Genomic DNA, 16,844 nt, shown 5'->3' on the forward strand with positions numbered 1-16,844 from the left:
TCTAATAGCCGTGTTGGAATTTCCAACTCCTTGATTCTTCCACCCAAAATTTGGGTGTTCTTTCCAACCAGGGTTATATGTGTTGGAATAAGGATTATTGTTCATATTGAAGTTTCTCATATAGTAGACAGATGTTGGGTTCAAGGGACACTCTTCAAACACGTGGTCCTTACCATAATAAACATAAGATAACCTAGTTGCTTTCAACTTTTTCACCTCACTAGGCATCTGCATGGCCTTTATCATGTTGGCTAAAGAAGATACCTGAGTAGTAAGTGAGGTAATAACATCAAGTTCGAATGATCCAATCACTCTCCTATTAGTTTCAGCTCTTCTTGTGGTGTATTGATTATCATTATTGGTGATTCTATCCAAAATCTCATAAGCTTTATTGTAGGACTTATCCAACAAAGTTCCATTAGCTGAAGCATCAACCACCATTCGTGTCTGTGCATTCAAACCATTTTAGAACATATCCATTTAGGTCTAATGCTAAAATCCATGCATAGGACATTTCCTAAGCAAATCTTTGAACCTTTCACATGCCTTATACAATGTTTCATCCTCTAGTTTCTTGAAGGATGTTATGTTATTTCTCAGTTTGGCATTCATATTGGGTGGGTTTTATTGCAACAAAAATATTTGGCAGTGATCATTACATGATTTTACTATTCCAGATGGTAAAGTGTTGAGCCATGTTCTAGCACAATCTCTTAAAGAATAGGTAAACAGTTTGAGTTTTAAGGCATTTTTGGGGACATCTTGCTGTTTGAAAGAATTGCAGAGCTCCAAGAAAAGTCTCAAGTGTAATATGGGATCTTTAGTTGGAAAACCACCAAACTAACCAATTGGTTGAAGCATCTAAAACATTACATGTTTCAATTTAATGTGGAGAGCTTGAATTTGTGGACTGACTATTCCAGGATTTAGGCTGTCTAAGATAGGCACTACATGCTCTCGAATTGGCCTATCCTAATAATCAAACATCTGAGCAACAGGAGGATTAACATTCGGAGCTCCCGGTTTAAGTTGCTCTTTCAAGTAGGTGGATTGTTACCGTCTTGATTCATTGCTCTTTGTTCTCTTCTTCTTCTTAGCAAGGTCCTTTCAATTTTTGGATATAAGGGATAGAATCCTTTAGCAAGAGTGCCTCTATGCATATAGCTAGTAACAAACTCGTTGAGATCATGAAACAAACAAATTATAAACTCAACTATAAAAATTGCAATAACAAAAACTAAATTTACCAATCGCCAATCTCCAGAAACAGCGACAAAAACTTGTCGCGTGTGAATATGTTGTGCGAATTGTGCAAGTGTACTATCGAATCAAGTAATAAAGTGATGAGTGAGTACCATTCCCATGAGGACTAGATGAGTGTTCTTTGTCTAAGTTATCACAATTGAACAAAAAAGATAAATGTATCAAAATATGTTTAATGAAATTAAAATGGGATTAACACATTAGAAGTGAGAGTAATGAAGTATACTAGTAGAGATTACCATTGCAACAATTCAAACAATAGTACTAAGGAATTTAGCACGATTGGAATATTGGTTGTGAAGGTTGGATTACTAATGGATATGCTCTAACTTGTGAACAATGCTATACCAAAACTATGGTGAACTTACTATTTGATTAGGTACTAATATGGTTTACCTCTGCCGAAAGTAAGACATAGGGTTAGTCACCTCTAAGGAACTATATGTCTATAGGCTTGGGATTAGCGACTACTACTAAAGCTCAACCCTCTAAATCATATAAGATAAGGCTCTATGTCTAGAGTTTACATGAGTATTTCACTCAACACTCACTTATATTACCCAACTTTGGTCTAGGTAACCTAATCATGTTAGTGTCAAGATACTTTAAGACATATTGAGCTTTCATCAACACTCTCTTAAGCATTTAAACAAAAACAACCTTTGGGTAAAGTATTAATATGAACCATATTAATCCATGAACATTAATCCGTGTGTGAGGCCGTGTGGAGCATCTTGACTTGATTTTAATTTCAACACTAGGGGACACACGGCTGTGTAATGTAACCGTGTGTCACACATGGCTGAGGCACACGCCTGTTTTCCTGCCTGTGTGGACAAAAATAGGCTATTTACCAAGGCATTTTGCCACCCAAATATTCATATACCTACAACAATCCAATTGGCACAACACATATCATAATTTGACAATTAACCCAACCAATTTAAGCCTAATTCATGCTCATTCTATACCATCATCTTCAATACACATAAGTCACAAAAATATACCATACCCTTTATACCAAAATGACATTTACAATTCATCTAATTATATATTCCAAATTATACATCATTGTGCTCAATCTCACAAACCTACATGTTCTCTAATTTTAACCATTTAGCATCTACCATAACTACATCCATAAGCTTCATAATTTAAGCTATACTCAAATCCATCCATGAACTTACAATACAAGCCATATATATACACATATATTTACATAATCCAACCAACCAAATTAAACCAACTTTCAAGGCCATATATATATATATATAAACCAAAAACATAACAAATCACAAGCCAACTCAAATGGAAAAGTTCACAACCAAAACATAACCAATGTGACCAAAGTTCTTATACATGCCATATACTCAAAACATAAACTCAAAAGTACCAAATTGATAGTTGGATAGTGTGACGATGTCTCCGACGATCCCCGAATCTAAGCTAGCTTTGAAATAACTATAAAACACAGAGAAATACACAAAGTAAGCTTTATAGCTTAGTAAGTTTGTATAGCATTTATATCAACTCATCATATAAACTGAAATTAGACTAGAAACATAACATAACATATCTCATAATAAATCATTAACCTACCACATTTGCATCCATTAAATTAGATGTAATTTCCATAGTTTTCATCATTTTAGTGTATTACCCAGTTCCTGTACATACCTGTACCTTTTTATTTTTAACTCATACTCATTCACATCTTTGACATATTCGTTAAACCATTCAGAATATTTTTGGATACTCAAAAAACTTGTACACTTAGTGCCAAATAAATAGCCGAAGCTATATCAATCTTGGACACTAAGTGCCCATACATATATAGCTGAAGCTATCTTGATCTCGCACACTAAGTGCCCATAATTAGCCGAATCATCGTCAAACATGACTGTAGTCTAGTATACACAATTTATGCAATATCAAAGCATTTAAACATAATTATAACACTGCTTATTATATACAAAGTTACATCAGATGCAAAAACGGCTAGATCCGATCTAGATCCGAGTTTTACTTTTCTTAATCTATATGATATCAAATTCAGCTCATTTAATTATCCCTCTAGTCAATTTAGTCCAAAACACACTTTAAAGCACATTTACACTTTTCCCCTAATGTTTCACACATTTTACAATTTAGTCCTTATTTCATAAAAACACAAATTAATGAAATTCAATGCTAACCCATGCTAGCCAATTTACACATTAGTCCCTAGCAGCTCATATCTACCATTTAGTTCACATTTTAACCACAAAGTTTCAACATTTCACTATTTAATCTCTAATTTGCATTTTCACTAAAAATCATTTTATAAAACTTGTATAACTCACAACCAACATTCATAATCTATGAAGAAACTTCAAAATACATTCTTATTCATCAATGGAAACATTCAAAATCTTTAACAGTTTTACCAAATAGTCCCTAGGCTAGCTAGACCTAGCTGCAACGATCTCAAAAACGTAGAAATCATTAAAAACGAAAAAAAATACAGACCTTGTAAGGATTGAAGATGGCTGAACCCTAGCTTAAGAGAACCATGTATTTTCGGTGGTGTTGTGATGAAAATGAAGAAGATGAATGGTTTTTACTAATTTTAATTATCATGAAATTACCAAATTACTATTATAACATTTAAAAACTTTAAAAATTACACAAAATACCAAGCCACTATCATCCGTTATCTCATAAATGGGCTAATTACCTCTTAAGGACCTTTACTTTAAAGTTCTATAGCTATTAAACACCTTTAGCTAATAGAACTCAAGTTTTACACTTTACGTGATTTAGTCCTTTTTATCAAATTAACTAATCAAATGATAAATTTCTAAACGAAAATTTCACACAATTATTCAATCATATTATAAACATTAAAATAATAATAAAATAATTATTTTGACTTCAGATTTTTGGTCTCGAAATCACTGTTCTGATTTAACTCAAAACGAGTTGTTACACCCAGTCACCATCTTATGGGTTCTGTAACACCCCGAACCTGAGACCATCGCCGGTGTCGGACACGAGGGGTTAACAAGCCAAATCCACATATTGCACCCACCAATTTGACATTTCCAGACAGGCTGGAAATCTGCGTCACTGTCGCCTTAAAAATCATATCTCGAGTTTCAAAACTCGGAAACTGATTTTGTAAATTTTCCTGAATTTAGACTCACATATCCATCCATGGATTTATTTTTAGAATTTTTGGTCGGGCCAATTGGTACAGTTTATTAGTAAAAGTCACCCATGTTACAGGGATCGACTGCTCTGACCTTTGCGGGTTACAACTTGAATATCTCCCTGTACAGGGCTTTAATACTGGTGCCGTTTGTTTCTAATGAAACTAGACTCAAAATGGAATCTGAAAATATAAGGCATGACTTCTAATTCTTTCTGGATAATTTATAGTAAATTATTAAAGTCGCCACAGGAGACCCAGAAACCGTTCTGGCCCTGTCTCACAATAGCTTTAATATCTCTTAACATGTAACTCCTATGACCGTTTCGTTTCTTCCATATGAAAGTAGACTCATCAAGGTTCATTTACATAACTTATTCACTATTTAGTACCATTCCTACAAATTTTGGTGATTTTTCAAAACCACACCACTGCTGCTGCCAGCATCTGTTTTCACGGTAACCATTACCTATTTCATGATTTCCACGATTCAATTGGCCCTTTTGCATACATAGCACAAAGTGTGATCACGATTAACCATTCCAATGGCTAATCTTTTCAAACAATTCCATACCCCATAATGATCATCATACAAGCGATTATAGAACCATACTAAAACGATATAAGCCATTTTCGCATGGCTATCCAAGCTTACACAAAACCGAAAGGTACATGACCTTCAACAATAGGGTAGTCCTATACATGCCATTTCAAAGTTCAACCAAAATTATACCAAAATGGAGGCTTTGATAGTGTAGATGACTTGACTTTAATGATCCCGAATCCGATCGCTAACGAGTAAAATCTATAAAACAGAGAGCCAAAGCAGCGGGGTAAGCATTTTTTATGCTTAGTAAGTCTCAAGCAATAAAATCAGCTTTAACTAAAGCATTACATTCACATAGCCAAATGAATCATTTCATTAATACACATTCACATAATCATACTTACTTCACACTTCATCATTATACACTTTCACAAGATATCAACCAATTCAATAGCTGAAAACTCGTTAGTCGATTGAGCGAATGTTACTCAAACATATCGACTTTTCCAATGCACATATAAACGTACCTTATTCTTTGGGCTTTTCGAGCGTACTAATTAAATTTATTACAGCAACCAACGCTCACCTCCAGCCCAAGCTTCTTCGGAATACAACCGGATATAACCACATGCACGAATGCCTTGGTCTTAGCCCGGATAGAACGACTTGCACAAATGCCTTCGGTATTAGCCCGAATTTAACAACTTGCACGAATGCCTTGGTCTTAGCCGGATGTAGTCACTAGCACAATTGCCTTGGTCTTAACCGGATATAATTACTAGCATAAATGTCTTGGGACTTAGCCGGATATCATTCAATTGCTCATGCACACATATACATCAATAATCATTACACATCCATATTTCATTTTCGTTACTAAGGCTCAAACACAAACATATCACTAGCATAATCGCCGGGACTTAGCCCGGGTATCATTCAAATACTCATACACACATAAATCAATAATCATTACACATCCATATTTCATTTCACATAATTCGAGTAGGGTCATTTCTTGAGGACTTACCTCGGATGTCGTCGACGGCTTCAACGGCTATTCGACCACTTTTCCTTCCCTTTATCGGATTTAGCTCCCTTTGCTCTGAGCTTAACGAATACAAGTAGAAGTATTCAATATTTTTATCAATAATGTTTACTTGTCAATCATATTCGACATCTCATATCATCTCGCTTTATTATAATTTATCATTCAACCTTTAAACCAAAAGCCTTATATGACCACATATACATACATCCAATATTTAAGCTCAAGAATTTTAATATAACATCAAGTACTCAAATTACTCATGTGGCCGATTATACATGGTCATAATACACAAAAATCAAAAATAAATTCCAAGACTTTCACATCATATATGTACTAAGCGAATCGTTGGCCAAGTTCACATACATTCTTCAACAATTCCTTCTTTAAACAAACACATCTAAGCCTTCCTTTCATATTATCAACTCCAACCATATACATTATTCAAGTATAACATTTTCATATTCGGCAATAGTATTACACATAATAGCCAATTCTTCTTACTTTGTATTTATGCATCTACTTGATCATTCGTTTAGTTCAAGCACCCATACACCAAGATTCATCAAGTTTAGCATGAAACATAACCTTAATCCTCAATAACCATTATGGCCAAAAGTTCTAGTCACCCCAAAATCACAATTTCTAACATGGGTCACCTAAAAAAAATACTTGGTAACTAGCTCAATTTCATCTAAAATTTCAAGGATTCATATGAATTTCTCACCTTATTTATGGCTTAGAAACCAAATGGTTGCTCTCTTTTCTCCCTTAGAATCGGCCAAGAAGAATCAAGAACAAAGACTTGTTTCTTTCACCCATTTCTAATTATTCCTTAAATCATAAAGGCAACAACCATTTCCCTAAACATCTTCCATGGCGAACACTTGTATTACTACCACCTTCAAAATTTTTGACATGGGCAAGTAAAGGACTTAGTAACTAGCTTCATATATGCAAAGATTTCAAAGACTAACATGGATTCCATACCTTAGTTCAAGCTCAAGTGACCGAATGCTAACTCTTCCCTTTTCTTCTTGAAGGATCGGCTAAGCTAGGAGGAATATGAACCAAACTTTTTTTTTTCTTTGCTCAATACACGGCAATGGGGAGAGGGCAACCACACATACCCATTTTTTTTTCTTTTCTTCCTACTAACACCAATATAATAACCATTCTAACATCAACCATTAGCAAAACATGTTGGAAACATGTTCCCTTTGCCCATAATTTGTCATGGCCGGCCACTAACCTTAGGAAATGGGATAATTGACATGCAACTCCATTTATTTCACTTCATGCATTATTAGGCCACTTAAAAATTCACCTATCACATTTTCAAGTCCTAACACATGGGTTCTTTCTTATAAATTAGCACCTAATTAATAAAAATCAAGACACGAAATATTTACGCATACAAATTCCACATACAATAAGCACAGAATATAACACCTAATTATTCTTGTGACTCGGTTTTGTGGTCCCGAAACCACTCTCCGACTAGGGTCACATTAAGGGTGTCACAACTCTCCCCCACGTAAGAGATTTTCGTCCCCGAAAATCTTACCGGTAAATAGGTTTGGGTATCGTTCTTCTATAGAGTTCTCGGGTTCCCAAGTAGCTTCTTCTATCCCGTGTTTGAGCCATAACACTTTTACTAACGGAACCCTTTTTTTTCGCAACTCCTTCACTTCACGAGCTAGGATACGAATCGGTTCTTCTTTATAACTCATATCGGCTTGAATTTCAACCTCTGATGGACTAATCACGTGCGATGGATCAGATCTATAGCGTCGAAGCATCGAAACATGAAAGACATCGTGAATCTTTTCGAGTTCGGGGCAAAATCGACGATATGCCATTGGACCGACTTCGCTCGGATATCTCATATGGCCCAATGAACCTCGGGCTCAACTTGCCCTTACGGTAGAATCGAGTATCTTTTTCCAAGGTGAAACCTTGAGAAACACTTTATCTCCCACGATGCTCGATGTCTTTACGCTTGAGATCCGCGTCGACTTCGACGATCGGAGGCTATCTTGACTTTCACGGATTACTTTCACTTTCATTCAGCATCTCTAATCAAATCCACCGAAAATTTTGCTTTCACCGAGCTCGGTCCAAAACAATGGTGTACGGCATTTACGACCGTACAAAGCCTCGTAGGGTGCCATCTTAATACTTGATTGAAAGCTTTATTATGTGCGAATTCAATCAACGGCAAATACCGTTCCCATGAACCATTGAACTCGAGGATGCAACATCTCAACATATCCTCAAGTATCCGAATTATCCGCCGGATTGACCATCGGTTTGGGGTGAAAGGCGGTCTGAAATGCAAATTGGTACCCAAAGCTTCTTGCAACTTTTTCCAAAATCGCGAGGTAAATCTCGGATCTCTATCCGACACGATGGAAATAGGCACCCGTGCAATCTCACAATCTGAAAGCGTCTGATTCGGCTAGTTTGTCCATTGAAAAGTCCGTGCGTCGGGGACAAAGTGAGCCGACTTAGTCAATCTATCTACAACGACCCAAATCGCATCCTTCTTACTCACCGACAATGGCGGTCCGGATCACGAAGTCCATTGTGACTCGATCCCATTTCCACTCGGGTATCGTGATCGGTGAAGTAATCTCAAGGCACTTGATGTTCCGCTTTCACTTGTTGACATATTAAACACCTCGAAACAAAGTCGGAGATGTCTCGTTTCATACCATGCCACCAAAACCGATGTTTCAAATCGTTGTACATCTTCGTACTCTGGGTGGATCGCCATTCGGCTACAATGGGCTTCGTTCAAGATTATCGAAATAAGTTCGAATTCTTTGGAACACACAGACGACTCTGAACCTCAAACAATCGTCATCATCGATCCAAACACCGATTCCTTGTTCGAACACACTCGGCCCGTTTGCAACCAACTCACCGTTGACCTTCGAGCTTCAAAATTTGATGCATCAATAATGGTTTGGCTTTCAATTCAGCTACTAACACGTTGTCGATCGAGCGGACATGTGCACATTCATCGCTCGTAAAGCGAATAATGATTTACGACTCAAGGCATCCGCAACCACATTCGCCTTTCCGGGTGATAGTCAATGACCAGCTCATAATCCTTTAACAACTCGAGCCAACGTCTTTGTCGCAGATTTAAGTCTCTTTGGGTCATCAAATATTTGAGACTTCGTGATCCGAATACATGGCACTTCTCACCAAATAAGTAATGTCGCCATATCTTTAAAGCGAATCGATGGCGACCAATTCGAGATCATGGGTCGGATAATTTTTCTCATGTGGCTTTAGTTGTCTCGACGCATAGGCCACAACTTGCCCTTCTTGCATCAATCGCAACCCAACCCAAGTAGGGATGCGTCACTATAAATGACAAACTCTTTGCCCGATTCGGGTTGCGGTGAGAATTGGGGCTTCAATCAAATAAGTTTTCAGTTGATCGAAACCTTTCGACATTTCTCCGTCCATTCGAACTTAATATCCTTTTGGAGTAACCGTCATTGGCGTGGCTATCGTTGAGAAACCTTTACAAATCGTCGGTAATAATCGGCAAGCCCTAAAAAGCTCGAACCTCGATAATATTTCTGAGGCTTCCAATTAAGTATGGCTGAAATTTTGTTCGGTCGACTTGAATACCGATCTGCGATACCACATGCCCCAAGAAGCTAACCTCTCTTATCCGAACTCACACTTGTTGAACTTAGCATATAACTGCTTATCCCGTAAAATTTGCAGACTAACCTCGGTGTTCAGCATGTTCGGTCTCATTTCTTGAATAGACCAAGATGTCATCAATGAATCGACTCTGAACCGATCCAAATATGGTCGAAGATCCGATTCATCAAATCCATAAATACCGCAGGGTATTAGTAAGCATAAACGGCATCACTAGGAACTCGTAGTGACCATATCTCGCTCAAGGTAGTCTTGGGTGCGTCCGAATCTCGAATTCGCAATTGATAATAGCCCGATCTCAAATCTATTTTGAGAACACCGAGGCTCCTTCAGTTGATCGAACAAATCGTCGATCTGCTGATAACGGATATTTGTTCTTTATCGTCGCTTTATTAAGTCGACGATAGTCGATCTGCAACCTCATGGTTCCATCCTTCTTTTCACAAACAACACCGGCGCACCCAAGGCGAAAAACTCAAAGCGAGCAAAACCTCATCCACCAATTCTTGCAAGCGAGCTTTCAACTCCTTTAATTCCGTTGGTGCCATACGATACGGAGCTATCGAAATTGGAGTGGTACCGGTACCAATTCGATGCCAAACTCTATTTCCGAGCAGTGGTAAACCCGTAATTCTTGAGGAAAACATCCGGTATTCACAAACCACTGCATCGATTCGGGTTTCTTTTCGACTCCTTGTCATCGAGCACATACGCAAGGTACGCTTTGCACCATTTTCTTACATATTTCCGGGCCAACATTGCGATATTACGGTGGCAACCCTTTAAGTCCGTAGACTCAACCCGAATTATCTCGTTATTCGCGCACCTCAAATCGATAGTCTTGCTTTTGCAATTTACAACTGCATCGTGCATGGTCAACCAATCCAAACCAAGAATAACGTCGAATTCATCGAACGGCAAAAGCATCAAGTCCGCCGGAAAACAAGAACCTCGGAATACTAGGGGACTTTTCTTGCAAACCTTGTTGACAAGCACGTAATGACCCAAGGGGTTTGACACCGAATTACAAACTCGAGAGACTCAATAGGCAAAGTCTTACTGGATGCTAAGGTTTCACATATATAAGAATGAGTAGAACCAGGGTCAATCAAAGCAATCACATTAGTATCGAAAAGAGTGAAAGTACCGGTAATAACATCTGGTGAGGCAGCATCCTCGCGTCTTGGCGTATGGCATAAGTCCTAGCAGGAGCACGAGCCTCAGATCTGATGGTAGCATCTCTAGATCCTCTCTGACCACCACTAACATTGCCCATATTTCTAGGTGGCCTACTTCGAGCAGTGGTAGCACCCGGGTTTCCACTTTGACTTACATTTTGTTCGACCAACCTCGGGCAATCCTTGATAAAGTGGTCGGCCGATCCACACTTATAGCAGGAGTGATCACGGAACCTACAGCTCCCCGAATGCCACTTGCCACAATACAGACACTCCGCTCTCTCTCGGTGATCATTTCCACCACTGGCGATCAAAGTGACTCGTGTGGTCACAGGGGGTCGATCGCGATCTCGTCTAGAAAAGCCCGAAGCGCCTCTAGACCGGCTCACATCATCTCGAAATCTCTTGATGCTGTTGAAGAGACTTTCCGAGGACCTTTTCGAATTCTCCGGTTCCCACATCAACTTTTTATTTCTCCTTTCTAAGCTCTTGACTTTACAAGCTCGCTCAACAAGTACTACGAACTCTCGTATTTCGAGAATGCCAACGAACATCCTTATATCATCATTCAGCCCATCCTCGAGCGTTTACATAATAGCTTGGGACGAAATGCATTCTCGCGCGTCTGCTAAGCCTCACAAATTTTCGTTCGTGAGTCGATGGCGACATAGAGCCTTGCTTAAGATCAAGAAATTCCTTCGCTTTTGGTCGATGAATCTCGATGATATACTTTTTGAACTCGGTTTGAAAGAATTCCCAAGTCACTTGCTCTCTAGGCACCACAAGTCGAGTACTCCACCAATAGTAGGCGGAATCGCGTAGCAAGGAGATGGTACACTTTAAGCACTCATCGGTGTACAAGATAGCTCATCGAGCACCGGATAGTGTTGTCCAACCAAAATTCAGCTTGCTCGGCATCGTCGCTATCCGTAGCCTTGAATTCAAGGGCCCCATGTTTACGAATTACATCATTGGGGCTTACTTGACCTTATTTGGTCAGATTCTGGGAGGTATTGTAGGTCTTGGGGTTACATTAGTCGGGAATGGAGGTTGTGGAGCAGTAGTGTTAGTTCGAATGTATTGGTTGAACCAATCATTCATCACACTATAAAAGGCTTGCCTAGCCTCATCATTCGGATTGCTAGCCATAGGTTGAGAGTCCGCCGGCGCTGTCCCTTGCGCGGGAGCAGCGCCACACTCTCCACATCATCAGCTATTGCTCGGTTGGGATCGGGATCCATTGCTATAAACAAACACAAATTGATTGTCGAAATCACCACACTATCAATTTATCACTATATGGCATGTATAGCTAGACCCCAAACATATCACGGTAGTCCTAGAATCGACTAAACCGTAGCTCGATACCAATAAAATTGTAACACCCGAACCCGAGACCATCACCGTTAGTCGGACACGAGGGTTAACAAGCCAAATCCACATATTGCACCCACCAATTTGACATTTCAGACAGGCTGGAAATCTGCGTCATTGTCGCTTTGAAAAATCATATCTCGAGTTTCAAAACTCGAAACTGATTTTGTAAATTTTCGCCAATTTAGACTCACATATCCATCCATGGATTTATTTTTAGAATTTTGGTCGGGCCAATTGGTACAGTTTATTAGTAAAAGTCACCCATGTTACAGGGATCGACTGCTCTGACCTTTGCGGGTTACAACTTGAATATCTCCTGTACAGGGCTTTAATACTGGTGCCGTTTGTTTCTAATGAAACTAGACTCAAAATGGAATCTGAAAATATAAGGCATGACTTCTAATTCTTTCTGGATAATTTATAGTAAATTATTAAAGTCGCCACAGGAGACCCAGAAACCGTTCTGGCCCTGTCTCACAATAGCTTTAATATCTCTTAACATGTAACTCCTATGACCGTTTCGTTTCTTCCATATGAAAGTAGACTCATCAAGGTTCATTTACATAACTTATTCACTATTTAGTACCATTCCTACAAATTTTGGTGATTTTTCAAAACCACACCACTGCTGCTGCCAGCATCTGTTTTCACGGTAACCATTACCTATTTCATGATTTCCACGATTCAATTGGCCCTTTTTGCATACATAGCACAAAGTGTGATCACGATTAACCATTCCAATGGCTAATCTTTTCAAACAATTCCATACCCCATAATGATCATCATACAAACGATTATAGAACCATACTAAAAACGTATATAAGCCATTTTCGCATGGCTATCCAAGCTTACACAAAACCGAAAGGTACATGACCTTCAACAATAGGGTAGTCCTATACATGCCATTTCAAAGTTCAACCAAAATTATACCAAAATGGAGGCTTTGATAGTGTAGATGACTTCGACTTTAATGATCCCGAATCCGATCGCTAACGAGTAAAATCTATAAAACAGAGAGCCAAAGCAGCAGGGTAAGCATTTTTTATGCTTAGTAAGTCTCAAGCAATAAAATCAGCTTTAACTAAAGCATTACATTCACATAGCCAAATGAATCATTTCATTAATACACATTCACATAATCATACTTACTTCACACTTCATCATTATACACTTTCACAAGATATCAACCAATTCAATAGCTGAAAACTCGTTAGTCGATTGAGCGAATGTTACTCAAACATATCGACTTTTCCAATGCACATATAAACATACCTTATTCTTTGGGCTTTTCGGCGTACTAATTAAATTTATTACAGCAACCAACGCTCACCTCCAGCCCAAGCTTCTTGAATACAACCGGATATAACCACATGCACGAATGCCTTGGTCTTAGCGAATAGAACGACTTGCACAAATGCCTTGGTATTAGCCGGATTTAACAACTTGCACGAATGCCTTGGTCTTAGCCGGATGTAGTCACTAGCACAATTGCCTTGGTCTTAACCGAATATAATTACTAGCATAAATGTCTTGGGACTTAGCCGGATATCATTCAATTGCTCATGCACACATATACATCAATAATCATTACACATCCATATTTCATTTTTGTTACTAAGGCTCAAACACAAACATATCACTAGCATAATCACCTTGGGACTTAGCCCGGTATCATTCAAATACTCATACACACATAAATCAATAATCATTACACATCCATATTTCATTTCACATAATTCGAGTAGGGTCATTTCTTGAGGACTTACCTCGGATGTCGTCGGACGGCTTCAACGGCTATTCGACCACTTTTTCCTTCCCTTTATCGGATTTAGCTCCCTTTGCTCTTGAGCTTAACGAATACAAGTAGAAGTATTCAATATTTTTATCAATAATGTTTACTTGTCAATCACATTCGCATCTCATATCATCTCGCTTTATTATAATTTATCATTCAACCTTTAAACCAAAACGCCATTATATGACCACATATACATACATCCATATATTTAAGCTCAAGAATTTTAATATAACATCAAGTGCTCAAATTACTCATGTGGCCGATTATACATGGTCATAATACACAAAATCAAAAATAAATTCCAAGACTTTCACATCATATATGTACTAAGCGAATCGTTGGCCAAGTTCACATACATTCTTCAACAATTCCTTCTTTAAACAAACACATCTAAGCCTTCCTTTCATATTATCAACTCCAACCATATACATTATTCAAGTATAACATTTTCATATTCGCAATAGTATTACACATAATAGCCGATTCTTCTTACTTTGTATTTATGCATCTACTTGATCATTCGTTTAGTTCAAGCACCCATACACCAAGATTCATCAAGTTTAGCATGAAACATAACCTTAATCCTCAATAACCATTATGGCGAAAGTTCTAGTCACCCCAAAATCACAATTTCTAACATGGGTCACCTAAAAAAATACTTGGTAACTAGCTCAATTTCATCTAAAATTTCAAGGATTCATATGAATTTCTCACCTTATTTATGGCTTAGAAACCAAATGGTTGCTCTCTTTTCTCCCTTAGAATCGGCCAAGAAGAATCAAGAACAAAGACTTGTTTCTTTCACCCATTTCTAATTATTCCTTAAATCATAAAGGCAACAACCATTTCCCCAAAACATCTTCCATGGCCGAACACTTGTATTACTACCACCTTCAAAATTTTTGACATGGGCAAGTAAAGGACTTAGTAACTAGCTTCATATATGCAAAGATTTCAAACTAACATGGATTCCATACCTTAGTTCAAGCTCAAGTGACCGAATGCTAACTCTTCCTTTTCTTCTTGAAGGATCGGCTAAGCTAGGAGGAAGATGAACCAAACTTTTTTTTCTTTGCTCAATACACGGCAATGGGGAGGGGCAACCACACATACCCATTTTTTTTTCTTTTCTTCCTACTAACACCAATATAATAACCATTCTAACATCAACCATTAGCAAAACATGTTGGAAACATGTTCCTTTGCCCATAATTTGTCATGGCGGCCACTAACCTTAGGAAATGGGATAATTGACATGCAACTCCATTTATTTCACTTCATGCATTATTAGGCCACTTAAAAATTCACCTATCACATTTTCAAGTCCTAACACATGGGTTCTTTCTTATAAATTAGCACCTAATTAATAAAAATCAAGACACGAAATATTTACGCATACAAATTCCACATACAATAAGCACAGAATATAACACCTAATTATTCTTGTGACTCAGTTTTGTGGTCCCGAAACCACTCTCCGACTAGGGTCACATTAGGGGTGTCACAGGTTCAATCCAACCATTACAATTATAATAAATTTTCAAATCCAAACTAGTTAGGTTTCTTACACTGGTTTGGTGCGAATTGTATGCACGGACGCCTATTGACTTCTCTGTTGATTTGGGGCATTTAAGTTGACACCTAACATATTTAAATACTTAAAAATCAATAGCTATTCCAAGATTACAATCTTTACTTTGATCAATTAATTTTTTACCCAACATCTAAACCGAAATTACACACTAGCCCATAATCAACCACACTTACACTTCCCAAATTATCAGATCTGAGTCACTGATTTATCAAGATTGATATTTGATAATTTACACATTAAAGGCTTATTAGGAAGGGTTCAAAAACCCAAGAAATTTTTGGAAAAAATATGGGAAAAATTAAAGAAACAACAACCTCCTTTCTACCCTTTAAGTGCACAGACCACCACCACCAGTGACTAATTTAGGGCTAATTTGAAACCACATTTAAAATCACTTGGAAGGTTGGGAAAACTCTTTAAATCCTTAAAAATCATCTTAATTCTAGATCTTAAAATTTTAGTACTCAAGTTACAAGATACATCAAGAAATTAAAAGTAAATAAGAACTTACACAAGCTAGGTGAAATGGGAGACAATGGCTCTTCTTGCCAACAATGGGAATCATTCTTGGAGATTTAGAATTTTAGATACGGTTCAAGAAAATTAAGAGAAAAATGGAAGCAAGATGAAGGAGAGGATGATGCAAGATCTTGTGGCAAAAGAAAAGAAAAAAAGATGGTGGTTCAAGGGGTTTGGGCAGCAACAACAATGGAGAAAGAAAGAAAAAATTGAAAAGAAAATGAGAGAGGAAAAAGGAAGGGACGACTAAGGTGAAGAGAATAGTATTAAAGGCTAATAAAATTTTATAAAATTAATATTTATGCTTAGGTTTAATTAGGAATAGGCAGCACAGACATAAAAAAAAAGAGAAGGGATTTAGCAAATTTTAATTATTTTGCAAGGGAAGGGATTCGAACATGGAACCTTAATCTAATTTCCATGCTTTTTCCATTTATCAATTAGACACTGGGCTATTTCCTTATTTTTGTAATAATTTTTCATTCTTATTAATATATAATTCGATATGTTACCCTCAGTCTTAGGGTAGATTATAATCTAGTAACTATTGAAAGGGCTTCATTGAAACCGAATAGGAAAGTTTGGTATCATTTCTTGGAAAGTCAACTTATGCCATCCATGCACAACACCATCGTTTCCAAGG

The 16,844-nt window shown here is 37.7% G+C and overlaps 1 non-coding gene across 1 annotated transcript; it reads left to right on the forward strand.

Moving 5' to 3' along the window:
- Positions 1–496: 496 nt before the first annotated feature.
- On the forward strand, positions 497–603 carry LOC128289955 (small nucleolar RNA R71). The gene has a single exon (XR_008279595.1). It is a non-coding gene; the product is annotated as a small nucleolar RNA R71 (small nucleolar RNA).
- The last annotated feature ends 16,241 nt before the right edge of the window (positions 604–16,844 follow it).

This window comes from Gossypium arboreum, chromosome 2 (genome assembly GCF_025698485.1).
Source record: "Gossypium arboreum isolate Shixiya-1 chromosome 2, ASM2569848v2, whole genome shotgun sequence".
NCBI classification, from domain to species: domain Eukaryota; kingdom Viridiplantae; phylum Streptophyta; class Magnoliopsida; order Malvales; family Malvaceae; genus Gossypium; species Gossypium arboreum.